The sequence below is a fragment of the Alligator sinensis genome, unplaced genomic scaffold (genome assembly GCF_000455745.1).
Source record: "Alligator sinensis unplaced genomic scaffold, ASM45574v1 scaffold65_3, whole genome shotgun sequence".
In the NCBI taxonomy this organism is placed as follows: Eukaryota; Metazoa; Chordata; order Crocodylia; family Alligatoridae; genus Alligator; species Alligator sinensis.
The window spans coordinates 1,936,176-1,951,955 of NW_005842203.1; the positions used below are offsets into that span (position 1 = coordinate 1,936,176).

The following is a 15,780-nucleotide window of genomic DNA, read 5'->3' on the forward strand; positions in this document are numbered from 1 at the left end:
CAAATTTAATTTTTTTTGCCCTATGCAGTTCACAGCATGTGTATATTTTCCCTTTCCCAAATAAGGTGCTGTGTAAAAACGGCTTGTTACTAGAAAACTATTAGCATCTGATTACTTTTGTAGTGCCCTGTGGCACCCGTGGTCAGTTAGAGGAATGAAACTTGCAGCCAAGAAAGTTCAAATCAGGAGTGTGGGAGACAGCTTCCACAGGAGTTGATTCTAGATTATGAAATTCATTCTTTCCCAAGATTAGTAATCAGAGAATTAGCCTATTCAGAAAATAAATACCAAATTCAGAAGTTGTCCAGTTTTTGGAGGTGGGGGGAGATTGCTCTCTTCCCATCAAGCACAGATTCTGTATGTAGACTGTTTGGGTTTAGTGGAGGAGGATGGCTACCCCTAAAGGCTGCTGACATCAACCTCTGTATGGAAGGGAATACCTCTAGGGAGTCACAGAAAGGTATCACCCTGCTTTGCTGCCCATCCATGTTTCTGAGTTCATGGTGTACATGAGCATGGCTATGTAAAAAGGCAGAATAGGATTGCTGCCACTACTTACCTACAGCTAGAATCTTCCCCCTCCTGCCACGTTTGTGTGGACTCCCTGCTTATCTTTTCAGTTGCTTAATCCTGCTCTCTACACCACCTGCCTACCTGTTTGGCTCTCCATGTTGCCTCTCAGACTTGATATCAATTGTACTGGGTAATACATATGGGCCATTACTGGTCATGTTCCCTCTGACCCATTGACTTCACTTTCCACATACTATAAATTATAACATAAAAGGGTTTTTTTGTTTATTTTAAATTAAGCGTTGGTTCTGTGCTTGGTCTTGTTCAAAGCACAAACATGGACGTGGACCTTACCTGAGAAGCTAAAAAATCTAGCCTTTGAGAGACTTCTATATTTTGAGAGATCTTGTGCCTGAATTACTGGGCCAGAAGTCTCAGCCACCTCTCATCTTTCCTCCACGTCTTCCCACAGCAGCTGATTAGTAGAGAACCCTTTTACTGCAGGGAGCTTAAGCTAGTCATATATCCTCAGATGTTGGTAGTTAAAAGAGCAGCAGGAGAAAATTTGCTTAATCTTGTATTTGGTTCTGCTTCTCTGGCCTGGTGGTCTGTGTATTCTGTGGATTCTGGGGCTGACAAATATGCAAGACCAAAAAAAATCAAGTTTTACTCTTTGTATTCTTCAACATCCCCATTTCTCAGAATTGTGGTCCTCATAAGTCTCTTGCTGCTGGAAAATCATTCAGCTTTTGGGTTCTGTTTGTTATATGTTTCTTGAAAATGAGTAGAGTTCAGGTGCTGTATTTGAGTTTCTAGGCAGGCGGTCAGTTCCTTTCCTTGCCCTGTGCCCCCTCCCCTCTCTTCCTCCCCCTGTTCTGAGAACTGAGGCCCCACGGTCCAGCTCCTTCACCCCGAGACTGATGCTGGCATTTTCTGAGGGGTGCCTTGGGTATAAGAAGGTTGAGAACCACTGGTTTAAGGACATCTATTCTCTGGGAAAGCATGTGCTTAATTTTGCACTTCCTCTTTAAGGACAAGTGAAAACTGAAGTATATAAAGACAAATATAAAAAATTAAAAAAAAAAAAAAGATAAACCAAGTTCGGTTTAGACAGCAAGAGCCCAACTAAGCAATAAAACTTTTATCTGCATTTTCTCACCACTGTGGAGTGTTCTTTGGACTCTAATCTGAATCTTTTAAGGAGTCCAGAAGCCCTCCTTTGCCATTTTCCTCATGCATGTGGATTTTGTTTTCGCTCCTACAATCTATTTCTAGTCTTTACTCAGTAGATCAGTCAGTGAGAAATCCTCTCTCTCATAACCTCCGGTCCCCGTGTCCAAACCTTCTTCAGGAATCAGTGTCCCCTTTCAGGTAATCTGTTTTGCAGGTACCAGCTCACGGGGCAGGATGACTTTTTGGGAGTGTGGGCAGCTCTGATCATGCAGGACCATCACAGTTTAATGAATTTCCATTGTTACCACTGTGCCATTACCTGTGGAATATCAGTCCATCATGGAGGTAAAGGCCAACAGCAGGGATAATTTGGAGTATGACACAAACGCTGAGGCCCAGTATCAGACAGAATTTATAGGCTGCATGTAGACCTATCCCCCATACTTCCCAGTAAGATAATAGCATATTTTATGAAAAGTGACAGCAATATCTTATAATAGTGAAGGGTTTCTTGTCTTAAGGGTGTTGTCTTTTCATTTTGTTAGGTTGAAGACTCCATTTTTAAGTCCTTTGGAAGCCATACAAAAAGAGCAGTTCTGTGTGTTCCACGTTCCCACAGTAAGAGAGAACTTCAGCTATACCAGCGCATCCTGGCACAGCATGGATATGCAGTTATAGTTCATGAAAACAGGAGACTCAACGTAGGCCTCGGACATGAGCATCACTATTTAGGTAAGAAATAAATAAATTATTACTGAATTTTTATCAGTAATCCAGAATCCATTCATCGCTGAAACTGGTTTACAGACTGATGCGACTAAGATTTCAAGATTTAAAGCCACAGTCTGGATCTGCCCAGTCGTCCAACTTTCAACTTGGGAACAATTCTTCCATCAGTTGCTTGTTGTTTTAACCAAACAGTTATTCATTCTAGTTCTGGAGATCAAATCATTTCTTTTCTGACAGGTTTTTTTTATACTACCCCTATTACCACAGAAAAGGCTTCTCTTAATGTCTCTTAATAGACATTAAGTGGCATGACTAATATGCTTCCTTCTCTCATTCTCTCCCCATGGTGGAGAATTATGTGTGCAGGCTGTCTTTTTTGTTTTGGTAGCGCTTTGTTTTTTGGGTTTTTTTAAACAGATGTGAGTTTAAGAAGGCATCTGGTACTTGCAGCAGAAGGTGGTGAGGTTTGTGATACTGTTTATTTCCTATGAGACTTCATTCTACAGTTTCAGGCTGGTTGTCTGAGGAAACTCTTTCATGGATGAATTGTACCCTCATGATAGAAAGTTGCATTGTGCTTGGAGAGTAGGGTTGCAGGCTGTAGCCTAGATGATCTTTAGACATGTTGACCTCAGGCTATGAAGCATGTTGCAGAAAAGGACCAATGTGATTTTAATACTTTACAGAAAGTCTATATAAATAACGGAAGAAATGGATAGGAAGTTTGGTTGAATTCTGCGCTCTGTGGAAGAAAATGGTATTTTGTTTCTTCTTAAAGAAAAATTATATTCATGTCATTCATACCCGAGCGTAACTTCTGTCATCAGATACCTTAGTTTTGCTATGTTGTTTAATCAAAATCAATAGCTGATTTTCACACACAGATAACTATTCTGTATATTTGGTGCTGCTCAGGGTTCAGCGCCACATAAGAAACTTCATAGAATCAAAGGACAATGGGGCTGAAAGGGGCATTAGGACATCATCTAGTCCAATCCCTGGCTCAAGACAGCAGGACGAACTTAAACAATTCTAATATTAAGTTTAATGCTTAAAAAGAGACTTCCTGGAAATAAAGCATGAACACATGTTCCTGCCAAGTTATCTCATATAACAGAATATGGACCGATGCCCATTTTTCATTGTTATTTTTAGTTTGGTTTCTCAGTTTAAAAACTTGCCATTCCCTCCATATCACACATGCACAATACCTGAGAGTAACAAGACAATACTTTTGCAGCCTCTGTTACTGCCATACTGATAAGCCTGCAAGGAGGCTTGGAGACTAGCCAATACCTCATTTTCCGGGAACCATGAGACCCTTATCTCCACTGATTTGAGGGAGCAGGCATCCCAAGTTCGCTTAAGATTCACTGAGCCAAATTTTGCTGCTGTGGTGACTAATTCAGATCAGATTTCTATAGCAGAGGTTTTTAACCAGCAGTCGGTGTAACTTCACATCCCAGATTTACTGTGTATATTTATTTTTACAAGCTGTGCCAGTAAATCCAATACTGTTTTTTCCCAGTAATAAATAAAGGTTAGCAAAAGAGTTTTCCATCTTTTTCCATCAGCATCTAGCTGTACCTGCAATTGTCAGTGTGTTAGTTGCATTTTTGCTTTATTCTTTACATAACACTTATATGGAATAAGACCCTGATAATTTCATCATGTGGCATCATAAAATGCACTTAACCAAGTGTAGTAGAAATACCTATCTTTAAGAATATATTAAGAAAAGAAAAAAGGGTGAGGGGGAGGAGCAGAGGGATAAATAGAAGAACATGTCTGCATACCAAGCTGATGATCTTTTCTTATAAATGACAAAGTTATGCCTCGAGTTATTTTTCTCGTGTAGGTAAGTGAAGTTTTCTAGTGTTTTGGATGGCATGGTACTTGATGCAATGTTTTTTGGAGAAGGGTATTTTAAAGTATGTTATGTCATAATGTTTTCCTAATAAGACTGCTATAATTTATAAAAATACACTTCTTGAAGGAACCATTAAAAAGATATAGATAATAGACTAAGAAATATAGATCACAAGTGTAGTGGAAAATCTATAAAAAGAATAACTCCTCCATGTTTGTCATAATTTAGTGGCTCTATCTGTTTCTTCTATGTTTTGTGCAGATTCAGTTTTGGAAGACTCTTATTTCTGTATCTTTCAAAGTTCAGACTAATTTCATAAGGATTTTTGTTTAGACTGGCAGTGAGCCAATGAGCTTAGCTGAAGTCATATATGGGAAAAAGTTCACTACAAAACATTCCAGAATTTTTATGCTGGCTGACAATTAATTTGGGGACAAATCAAGCTTCCAAGCAGCCTGATATACTGGAACGCCAGTGAAAATGTTTTCTACCCTGACTGCAGCCACTGCTCCAGCTCCCTTGGCTACTATATAAAACTAATAGGAAAGTGTGTTATTTTAATGGAAAACTTTGGAAAAACCAAAACGTTACCAGCTTGGACAATTAGAAAATAGTTGAGTGAAAACAGATTTTTCTCATTGGAAGCCTGCAAACTGAAAAATAATGTTAGACAAAAAACAAATCTGTTTTCTGAAGAAACATTTTTTTAAGCTTCATTGATTTTTAACTGGGAGGGTTGATGGGCAAGAATTCCGTGTCAGATTGCTCTGTTTTAGCTTTTATTCTTTTGGTAACTTAATCCTGATGAAAAGGGAATGGCCAGTAGGCCTGTGTAATGAAGGATCTGCTGTCTTATTCCTGCCTTTGAACGGCTTTGAGCCTGTTCTTTGCTATGGCCCAGAATGAGCCGTGACTAAGGACCTACTCAAATTGCAATTTCGTGGATTTTGCAGAAATCATGAAATTGGGCAGTCTCTGCAAAAGCCATGGAGGGTGGGGAAAGAAACTTACTAAAAAAAATGCTGACTTCCTAGTGGGAACTAGTAGTCCTCCTAGCTGTACAGCCCATCACAAGTGGAGCTGCTATCACGAAGGCACACAGGCAGATAGCTGCTGCCCTTGCCCCTCGCCATGAATTGACTGAGAGGGCTTCCAGTCATATGGCCCTGCCTCGCTCCACCAATCAGTGACAAGGGGTGGGGCCACACAACAGACATCCCTCTCTGCCAATCAGCAGTGAGGGGCGGGGTCACTGGGACTCTTGTTTGGGGTGGGTGGGCACCATGATAAGCCTGTGAAAATGGTGGCTGGCCCCATGATCTACCCATGAAATCATCCGGCTGCTGCCTTGAGTTGGGTAGACCTTAAGCCATGACACACACAGAGGGGCTACATTCACTACATTAACGCTATGCATGCTGGTCTTGCCCCATGTGTCAAGACCTTCTGTGACTCCTGAGGAAGAGGCAGGAGTTAATAATGGATGGGATGTCCAAGATCTGGTTCAATGTGGTTGCCAAGTGTAGACACTTGTGTAGCTTTGCCTTCTCGTCCCGGTCCCCCTCCCCCAACCCCGCCCAACTTGTCTTTCAGTTAAGTAGCTGGTAATCTGTTTGGATCTAGCTTTTTGTGTCGCAGCCCTTTCTGCACTGTGTTGCAGGCCTTTGCTGCCCCAGCTTAGTGGAATGCTGCTCAGTAGGTGTTACTGGATGAACTGGGAGATCATTACACTTTAGGGGCTATATCAGGCTCTGAAGAAGAGCATACAGAAGTAGGACTCTTACAGCATGCTCAACCTTTCCTTCTCTCACATTCCATATGGGGAAATCTCACATGTTTGGGGCCCCAGTAAAGATTAACAGGGCGTATGGGGCCTCACCCTCAGTAAAGTGCTGCCAAAAGTTTAACAAGGGCCTCTTTCAAAAATAGTCTGCAATACTTAGTAGTTCATGTGACTAAATTATTTTTCACAGTCCAAAATTTAATTTGTTCCCAGTCTTCTGCTGCCTAATAACCCCATTATTAATTCCATTTCCATACCCTCTTCTTCAATCTTACCCCATAAAACTAAAAACTGCATAAATTTGTCCCCCAAGTCAGATTGTCTGTCCTCAGAACAGTAGCCCTGCGCAACCAGCTTGATGGCAGCCCCTTTATATAACTACTTCCTTGCTTTCTTAGTTGTGTGTCTCTGTGTTACCTTTGGGGGAAAGGTTGGGAGGGGGACTGCCACCCTGGCACCTGCCTGCCCCCTGTGGTCCGATCTGTCTCCCAGCTCTTTTCTCACTCCACCTCGCCACAACTTTGGTGAGGAAAGTCTCTCACCTGCCACAACTTTGGTTGTATTTTGCTTGTTTTTGGTGGAGACAGTCCCTTGCACCAGGACTACCCTCACTGGTTTTCTTGCCTGCCTAGGGCCTGTTTTCTTGCCACTTGGGGCCTGTGCTCTCCCTCAAGGGAGTGCCCCCAGAGACTTCTGAGCACCTCTCAGGGCTTCAGCTATGGCAGCCTTAGTGCCCTTTCTGTCTGCACCCTCAGCCTTAGTCCACTGTTTAAGACCTCAGCTCCCAGGTATTCACCCCATCTTGGTGGCTGCCCCTCCTCGGTTTTTTTTCATCTCCAGTCTCAGCCCTTATGACTTGGGGCTAGCTTCTTGCATCTATATCAGGGGAGTGCCACCCAGGCACCTCTGCTCATGATCTCCTCTACCCTGTAGTCACAACTTAGTCCTCCTGTCTCAAGTTCAAACAGGGCAAAAACACAAACCAGCTGCTTCAGAAAAACAAATAGTCTCCCTCCCTAAATGTTGCCCAAAGACCCTACCTCCATCAGAATCATTTCACCCCAGCTCCCCTGGGTGGCTGCCTGTCCATCTCCAGCTGCTTCTGTCTCCCAGGAGTTACTATCCCTGCTGCATGCAGAGGCTGCCCCTTGCATGGTCAGAGACTGCATTTATAGCCCCAAACCTAGTCTCCTTCTGGCCACATGATTCAATCTGCACCCACGGATCAGGTGCAGCTAATTGCCTCATTAGCAGCCTGTCCTGTTTAGTCCTTGTCTCAGGCCACTCTTTGTTGCCTTTCCTGGCCCCTCCAGCTTTCCTACTCTCTCAGATCTTCCTAATAACAGGGGTAAGGGTTCCCTGTTACAGTCTCCAGACAGGTGATAAGACATCTTCAGGTCCACAAATCTCAGACAGCCTCAGGCTCAGAAAAGGACACTGGCTTTAGGGCCCTTTACAAGTCTGGTTCATCATTTACTCTCAGCAATCAAATGTAACATTTCCATATTACATCTTGTCATTGGGTTGATAGAAATATTGCATATCTATTTATCAGTTTGTTCATGCAGATAAATGCACCCCTTCTGAATTCGGCAGAGTTCGGTACAATTAGAATATTAGTTTTTACTAACGTAAAGGAAATTAATGTAATTACAGTGGAAGCCCTTAAAAAAGAATTGGGTACCATTCTATGGTATTGACTTTACAGCATCATTTCCTGTATTTGGAATACCAATGCAAAGTGTGTACTCTGGATTGTGGCTTATGTTTGTTTGAGTGACATCCATATTAAATTAAATTCTAGCCCAGCTGTGAAAATGATTGTTACAATAGATATATTGACTTGTTTTTGATGAATTATTGTCCCATAAGTTAAGTATTGATCTCAACCTCACTTTGGTTGATATTTACCTCTTGATTCAGTAACTCTTAATATTAATTGTCGCCAAAATCAATATGTTTCATGTTTTATTTATTCATTTGAGATATTTCAATGAAGAGTATATGTTGTATATATCTTTTAAAATGTGCATGTGCCACAAACTGTCAGATGAGAAAATATTTCTTTTCTAACATTTTCTTACCAATATTATTGTTGATCTCCCTTTTATTTCTTTCCATTTTAAGAAAGCTCTGGTTGGAAACCACTATATGTAGCCCTTGTATCTTTTTTTTGTAGTGCTGGCACTACAAAAAGATTTGTCTAGATTCTGAGAGGTACAATTTCAGCATGAAAATGTATCCAGTAAAATGCAAAACATAATTTAATCAGATTAAGAAGATTAGAGGTACCTCTTAATCAGGGTTCAAATTACACTTTGACTCTTGGGGGATGGAAGTCTGCAAGAAAAACCTGGGCTTCCCATCACAATGCCCTAATAAAATCGGAGACCCTCCAGGTTATGATTTTCAAATCTTATGGGGGGGTCCTCATCTCTTCTGGGGGGGCTCAGCCCCCCCCCCCCCCCCCCCCCGGTGCCCCATAATTCAGACCCTGCTCTTGATTCAGAGAGCACAATTAATTGAAACCTTACTCCTCATTTATATTTTTAATTGTCCATAGCAATGTCAGGAACAGCAGCAGTCTGCTTCAGGAGCTTCCAGCCACCAGCCAATTTTTATGAAATCAGACTAACTTTAGCAAACAATTATAAAGACCAAAGGTTTGGGAGAAAACTGCTGGTGTGTTCTGTAAACATCTGGTTGACATTTTCAATTACAAAGACCATCCCACTTAAGGAAGCAGTTTAGTTTCTTTGGAGCAGAAATGAGACACTGAGTTTTTGTTCTTTCTTTCATAGTGGAGGGTAACGGCAATGTCAGGAATAGAGAGGTCACTAGAAGCTCAGCTTTTATAAATAGGAAAGTCTCTGAGAAAATGAAAGTAAATTGAAATCAGTTCTAAAAGTGTAAACAACCCTGTCGTGTTAAGGTTAGATAAACATGACTAGAGACCTAGTGTGCCAATAAAAGCACAAGACCTCTTTTGTCATAAATAAATCAGTCATTTAATAAATATTGTGTAAAATGATGACTCTGAAGCTGGCCAGAAACTTACTGTGTTGTCATAATCTAAATTAATGAAAATCTTCTAAATTTAACTGATGCAGAGGCTTTTCATAGGATAATAAGAAAATAGTTCTGGAAAAGATCTCACAAGGTCATTTAGTCCTGCCCCCTGCCTATGGCCCTTGCTCCTTGACTAAACTATCCCAGGCAAATGTCTGTCTAACCTGCCCATGAAAATTTCCAGGGACGGAGATTCCACAATTTTTCTAGGTAGCTGTTCCGGTGCTTGACCACCCTCCTAATCAGGAAAGTCTTCCTAATCTGCAACTAAACTGTCCCTGCTGTAACTGGAGGCTGTTGTTCCTAATCCTAAACCCAATTTTATCCTCTCTCTAGCCAAACTTCAAGTATCTGAAGACTGTTATCAAATCCCCTTCAGTCTTCTCTCTAATAACCTGAGTTCTTTCAGCCTTTCTTAATAAGTCTGGCTTCTTAAACCACTAATCATTTTTACTGTTCTGTGCTGCATGCTTTCCAATCTTCCCACATTCTTCTGGAAGTGTAGAGCCCAAAACTGGACATAGTTCTCCAGGTCAGGCCTCATCAGTGATGAATAGAATGGAAGAATCACTTTCCTGGATTTGCAAGGAAAGTGTATGCTGTTGGCTTTTTTGCAACAAGAGTACACAGTTGGTTTATAGTTGGTTTGTGGTCCCCTATAATCTCCAGGCCCTTTTCTTCAGTACTGCAGCCTAGCCAGTCATTCCCCAGTCTGTATTTGTGCATGCAGTTATTCTCTCCCAAATGCAGGACTTTACACTTGTCCTTGCTGAATCTGAGTGATGAGGACAGTTTCTCCAGTCTGTCCATGTCATTTTGGACCTAGCCCTACCCTACAGAATGTCTGCAATTCCACTCAACTTGGTGTCATCAGCAAATTTGCTCAGCATGCGTTTGATTCCATCATCCAAATGAAGATGGTGAACAACATTAGATCCAGGACAGATCCCTGGGGAATTGCACTTGCTACCTGAACCTGACTAGTCATTGAACCATTGATAGCTGCTCATTGAGCACAATGATCCAACCAGTTATGTATCCACATTATAGTACTTTCATCCAGTCCAGTTTCTTTATTCTGCTGTTCTCATTTTGTCATCCCTTTAGGATTTGAACTCTGTTGTTTCATGGTTACTGTCCTCCTAGCTGACTTCCATTTTCACATTCTCAGTTGATTCCACCCTGTTTGTGAGCAGCCAGTCAACAGAGCTTCCCCCAGTTGGCTTGTTTATCTTCTGTTTCAAAAAGTTATCCCCAACCCACACCACAGATCTGCTGGACTACTTCCCAATAATTAATTCACCCTTAAGAACCAGATTCTACAATTTGGAAGCTTCCGTTTATTGTTTAAAGAAGGCCTCATCCACAACCACCTCCTCTTTCTGAAGCTGTTGTATATTTGGTTAATTGATAGCACAAAAGTCCAGCCAATACTGTACAAAATGGGCTAGTTTCTTAATAGAAAACATATGTCTCATTCTGTGTGAAGTTTTGACAAGTAAAAGCATACATTCAAAAGCATCCTTTTTGCTTGTCTTTTCAACAAAAAAACCTTTTACAAACAAAGGCTCAATGAACCTCAGAGTTACTAAGTTACTGGCATACTTGATGGATTTAATAAATTTATTCCATGTCCTTATTATGCTTTGAGGAAAATATATAAACTAGAAACTTATGTAAAAATAGCACTTTTGCTCACTCTGAGTATGGTTTTAGCATTTATTTTTGCTAACTAATAGTAAATGGAAGCCTATCACTGAAGTCAATTTGAGTATTTCCACCATGGGCAGACTGACTTCAAACAAAAAACAATTTTTTTAAATTTGAAAATTTGGGATTTATTTTTTTTTAATCAGAGAAAACTAGGATCCCTGGTCATCAGAACTCCTGCAAGGGACTCGCAAGCTGAGCAGAGTCCCTACTTGCAAGCAGCTCCAGAACCCAGGGGGTGAGCACTGCTGCTCTTTGCTCATCACCTCCCTTCTCCTGATTTATACCCTTTCAGCAGCAGGGGAAAGGAAGAGAAGGGATGAGTAGTGGTAGCACACAACCCCTTAATTCCAGAGCTGCCATGAAAGCTGGTGCTGAGAATCACTGCTGACTGCCCCTTGCCTCTTTTCTCTTGCTGGTGAATTTGGGGGAGGAACAAAGAGCGGCAGTGTGAGCTCTGGAGCTGCATACAAGCAGGGACTCTGGGCAGACCCCACCCTGATTTAACAGCCAGTGAGCTCACACAGCTCATGCCATATGTAGTACCCCCAGCACAAGCTCTTCTGACATGCCTGTGAGCACAGCACATGTGGTGCACAGCCAAAGTGGGGGATGTGACCATGCTGCTGCACCCCTCTGGATTCACCGGGTTGCTACTGATTGATTTCCACCTCCCACACCTGGTTAGGAGACAGATTAATTCCTAAATACTCATATAAATGTTGTAGTGTATGTGAATGTACTAGGCATTTTCTTTAAAACAATATTTATATTCTTTTCTTACTATTTGTAGAACATGTTCTTGTTTCTTTAACCTAAGGGCACTGAAAACATTTTTTGTACTATTGTTAAAAGTACTAGAAAAACCTGTAAAATGTATATTTTTTAAAATCAGCAATTTGTTTCCCAAAAAGGGAAAGTATCTATTATTCAATAATAGTAATAGAAGGATTCCAATGGTATGAGGACACTGTACTTTACCAAGTTGAAAACAAACATGGTCCCAAAGTTTCAAAATATATTTTTCATGAAAATGGATATCCAAAGCGATGACACATGATTGCATCTCCAAGGCAGTTAATGATATTTTGTGTGCTGAATTATGCTTTGCAATAATGAAGATATTTTAACTGTTTCAATTTCCTGTGAGCCAAAATGAATAGTTTGCTATAACAAATTATATACTAAGAGAATATGAAAAGAAGCATTGTTCAGGAAATAAAATTGTGGAATGCAAGTAAACACATGAACCAAATGAATATGCAATATGTAACTTCACTGCAATTAATTGAATTATATTAAGGATGAGTTTTTGGCCCATAGGTTTGCATACATGTAATTTACAATGAACTGTTTATTTGCAAGTCCTTTTAAAGAAGAGTGAGAATTAGTTCAATAAATGTAGCAATAGCTTGTGAAAGAAGTAAAATATGTCTTGCTCAATATTATTTTAAATTTTAGTCTCATTCAGAACATAACTCAAACCATAGCTCAGATCTCAGCCCAGCAAAAAGATATGGACTTAATGCTCTTTCAAATAAGTAATGTGTATTTTATATATATATGTGTGTGTATGCATTATATTAATGATGGATTTTTCCCTTGATACTGGTGTCATCCAGTAAAATAAGATTTTATGCACATATGAAGAACATGTCCAGTCACTGAACAACATTGGGGTGCAATTTGTAACAGACTACTGAAAACTGGTGGTTATTCATTACCATCTGATTGTTTGGTGATCCATGGGGTTTTGTAATGGAATTGGTCACTCAAAAAAATAAGGAATTATGTCTACCTGGTAGTAGCTACTAGACTACTAATATCATTTCATTTGAGGAGGACAAAAAGGATATTTCAGAAACTAGAGGAATATTTAAAAAAATGTAGGAGATTTTTATGGAAAAGTATTGTATCAATTATGGCTAAGTACAGACTTCAGGGGCACTGGGAGGAGGGTAGATCAGGTTCAAAATGGCTACCTGACCCAAGGTAAGTTGGGATGGGGGTGGTAAACATGCTGGGGATGGATTGGGGGGTCTGCTGGGGTGATGGTTGGGCAGGTGTGATCTGTGGAGGGTTTCTATGGTCTGGGAGGGTTTGGTGGGATCAGGGGGACTTGCGGGGTCTGTGGGGGTGTTGAGAGGGACCAGGGCCTATTTTTAGCTGCCAACACCCTGCTGCCAACCTGACTACAACCCCTCCTGCTCCTCCACTGCACTGGGATTTACTTGCTTGGCTCTGGAAGTGGTGAACACCACTCCAGCGACATCTGGAGCAGCGTGCAGGATGGGGGCTGGGTGAGGGGGCTGGCTTGTCTTTTTGGGGGTTGAGGGGCCAGGAGGCTAAAAATAACCTGGTACCAGCCTGGGGGTTGGGGGGATTTATGAAAAGTACAGCCAGGGGATTGGGGCCAATGGCTGGCCTTTCCCAGCCCCTGGGCTTTGCAGGAACTGTACAGAAATTCCATGCACCATTTTAAACTAAGTTGATCAAGTTTGAGTGTGCATTGATCCGGGTCCATCTTAGACTGGGTTCTGCCATTTTAGACTGGTTTGTGTGTGTGGAAATTCTGAGACTGGGTCTGAGTGTAAGGTCTGCACCCAGGCTAACTAAGTTACATCATGTGACCATTTAAAACCCAATCTAACCTCCTCTAACCCTCCTGAATGTCTGTACTTAACCTATATTCCTAGAAAAAGAGAGGAAAAACAGATACTTGGGTGCAGGTTGGGTAGGTGGGAGAAGGAGGGGGTGCAGGGTGGGTGGGGTTGGGGGGGTAGGCAGCAGCTCCAACCTGCGGTCAGAGACTCTTTTCCATATTAAATGGGGTGGGGGGATGGACCTCATTTTGGAATCATGTAAATTCAGTTTATTTACTCCCCCTCCTCCTTCCCCTCCCATTTCTCCCCTTCCTCCAGAATATCACACTTCCATTTTTTTAAATATTTACTGTTTGACAGACACCTTGTCCTGAGGCAAAATAAGCAGAGGTAATAGTTTCACTCAATTTAACCAAATCACCAGAAAAGCAACTCGCTGCACACTATGGTCTCTCTCTTTTTACAAGATTTGATGGCAATATCACTGCTTGTTTCTCTGAACAAAACAAGCTCACTTTGTAATGATATTCATTTTGTTTCTGATAGCCATATGACAGGGATTTCATATGTAGAACTATGGTTATAGAAACTTTATATTTAATTAATAACAACTTTTAAATAACTTGTATAAAAAGAATATGCTGTCTGTTCTGTATCTAAAAAAATTGAAAGATAGTTTGGCAGGAACACAATAACTTTTGGTCTGACAGACTATAGTTCTATTGATTTGGACTTTAGGGAACAGGATGTTTGTGTATAATGGCCGAGGAAGAAAGTCTCTTTTTTTCTTTTTTTAGGAGCAAATCATGAGGTAGGTCTGGTATAACTTGTGATTTTTGTTGTTTTGAAACAGAAGACTGATATTTTTACATTTCATATTTTATGTGCTTTCACATTAAATAACTATATGAAAATGGGTGTGACACTTAGATATTTAGCACCTTTGTTTTAAAAAAGAACCACAAACCAACATTCAATTTTATAAGGTGTTGGAAGACACGGCCACCAGGAGGGCAGGCAGCTGGGGGAGCAAAGGGTAGGGGAGCAGGCAGTGGAGGGAAGAGGGGACACAGGCATCGCAGAAGGGGCAGGGGTGGGGCAAGGTGCAGCAGTTAGGCCACTTGATTTCCCCACTGCCTGCCCCCCCCCTACTGTTGTTTGCTTCCCTGGTACTACTTTCCTCATTGCAGGGTTTATGAATTTATGTTGACCCTCCCAATAATTAGATTCTAGACATGGACAATTTATAAACATTCCATGTCTAGAATCTAATTATTTGGGGGTTCATCTTAAATTTGAAGTTCTGTTTGGATTAAGGTAAATACAGTACTACTGGAGTATTGGCAGAGCTTTTTCTGGAAGTCAGTCCATCATTGAAAACAAAATGCTCAATCTGCTTCTAATTATCTAGCACTGAGAGGGTTTTGAAAGTTGAATATGTTATCTATTCTGATACCTTTTAACTAAAGCTTAACTAAATGAAGTGTTATGTCTCCTTACAAGGCTCTATACTTGTCCAAACTATGAAGAAAACCCACACTAATATCAAGAAAATAGCATATAAACAGCAAAGCGTGGTCCAAATATTTAAGTCACCTTTCTTGATGGAGGATGATACAGGTAGTGAGAATGTTACCTTCATGCATGTACAGTTCCAAAGTCTTTTCTAATCTATCAGTTGTGATAGCTCAGAGTGTTGCTAGTGTTTTGGAGGAAACACTAGGAAATTCATTATGCATGTGTATGGAGCTGTCGATATTGGTCGGAGTTTTGCTGCTGAACTCTGTAAATGAAAGATCATTTCCTAAGTTTTACTTAAAGTTTTCTGGGATAATTTTAATATATGAGCATAGAGTCCATATGGACTGTTATATTCTGAGTATTGCATACCTTCAGCATACAGAGCACCCAAAAGTACAGTTAATACATGTAAAAAGGAGGAGAGCACATACTAAAATGAAAAGTGGTAACAACCAGCTCTTTTTTTTTAAGCAAATAAACGTGGTTCCTCGATATTCCTTAAATTGAGTTGATTGCTGATTTCTTGGCTGCTTAAATCAATGATGAACTCCCATTTTATTAATGGCACCAGTATCAAGTCTTTCAGTTCCTGTTGTTTTCAGTTTACAGAAAGGACAGGTAGAGAGCAGGGGTGGGTAAATATTTTTGGGAGGGGGTGGGAGGAAATTGAGTTTCAGAGTTTGGGTAGAATTGGACAAATAACTTTAGCTGAATTAAAAGAACAGAAAAAAAGAAGTTGGGATATGTTGAAACAAACTTTTTGGGGGGTGCATTTGTAAAAGGACTTTGGTACTATTCATAAAGCTGAA

General features: G+C 40.8%; 1 protein-coding gene across 4 annotated transcripts in view; it reads left to right on the top strand.

The window, feature by feature from the left end:
• LOC102378378 (cadherin-like and PC-esterase domain-containing protein 1) overlaps window positions 1-15,780 on the top strand; it is an 82,017-nt gene that overhangs the window by 14,134 nt on the left and 52,103 nt on the right. For 3 of the 4 annotated variants that reach the window (XM_025207688.1, XM_025207685.1, XM_025207687.1), the window contains exon 2: window positions 2,232-2,418. The gene's annotated coding sequence lies outside the window, so the exon portion shown is untranslated. Of the gene's footprint in view, window positions 1-2,011; window positions 2,419-15,780 lie in introns of those variants that run through there. The other variant, XM_025207686.1, reaches the window with a different exon arrangement.